Source organism: Aptenodytes forsteri, unplaced genomic scaffold (genome assembly GCF_000699145.1).
Source record: "Aptenodytes forsteri isolate BGI_AS27 unplaced genomic scaffold, ASM69914v1 Scaffold155, whole genome shotgun sequence".
In the NCBI taxonomy this organism is placed as follows: domain Eukaryota; kingdom Metazoa; phylum Chordata; class Aves; order Sphenisciformes; family Spheniscidae; genus Aptenodytes; species Aptenodytes forsteri.
The window spans coordinates 1,297,193-1,298,607 of NW_008794446.1; positions in this window are offsets into that span (position 1 = coordinate 1,297,193).

The following is a 1,415-nucleotide window of genomic DNA, read 5'->3' on the forward strand; positions in this document are numbered from 1 at the left end:
TGGACCTTTTGGTCCCTGTACAGGTGGCACTCAGGGGAATAAATAAAAGATTTTGGGTTGATGATAAGAAAGGGGGTTCACTTCCTGAGGTCAGATAGCCGTATTTATTTCATTAAATAAATGCTTTAGTTATGAGGATAACGAAAAAGGAAAAATAAATGGACTCTTTATTGTATAAGCTAATAGCGATGACAGTAGAAGTGTGTCAAAATGTGGAGGGTGCCTTGTTTCGGCTGTGGATGTGCTGACACAGAGGCTTTACCCCCGAGGTCTCCTTGCAGCTCCAGAGCAGCAGAACTGCCTCTCCGCCGCAGAGCGAGGGAGACGTGGCTTTGCAAGCCGGGGCCGTGGTGGGATCCGTGTCCCCCGCCACAGCAGCAGCGGGCTTCGCTCCCCTGGACAGCCTGGACAAGGACCTGCAGCAGTGCCGCTTTGGTGGTATGGGTCAAGCATCTGCAGGAGCCCAGCCATGCGCCCTGCTCTCGTGCTGCAGCCGTGACATGTCCCGTGTCAAGCGCTGAGGTGTGATGAAGGGATTTCTGTGAGCTTTTCCAAAGGACAAAAGGCAGGTGTCCAGATGAAGGTAAGATGCCATGGAAAACAGATGACTCCATACAGCGCACAGCTGTTATTTAAGAAGACAAGGGTCCCACCAGAGCATTAGCTCTGAAAACAACAGCGCCTTGCGTATGCAATTGAAAGTCTGTTTCCATTTGTCTGATGGTGTGTGGATCAAAAAGCAAAGACTCAAGTGGTAGCGTAACTCCTCAGGGGCTTGGGGACTTCACATTGCTCTTCCGTAGGCTCTTCCTGAAAAGAACTGCAAGCAAATCGAGTAACCTTTGCCTTTATGCCCACGGTGGAGCACTGAACTTCTGAATGTTTTAATTCACTTATTTTTTTCTTTTAGTCTGAGTCATTTATCTCAAGAAAAAAATATATGACCAGAGCCCCAGTCCTGAAATCTTAGCATGATGGGGACAGTGATAGGATATTTTTCTATTTAATTTTTATTTTTTGTTCGCTTCCTCCCATGGATGCTCTACAAAAAAGGCCAGCTTTTCTGAACAGCCTGTGCAGTGCTTTGTTTCTACTCTTGGCTAGTCAGCAAGCAGGTTTTCAAGTATTTTCAGACACCTTGTTTTCCTTCTTAGTTTATGTTCCTCCAGCCCGTTTCACTGATGTTATCTCCTCCTAGATGCCCTTTACTTCTGACTAAGCTTCCAGGAGCCAGAACCTCCCTTCTCCATGTCAGAAGAGATAAAACAGCATGCAGTCATCACAGGTGTGAACAATTAGTATTTAAGCATGTCAAGAAAATCCTATTTTTAGAAAAATCCCCTCCCAGCTGTAAATTGGATGTTGTTAGCAGTTTGAACAATGTTTCAAATGCTGTTAACCTGTTGGATGAGTTG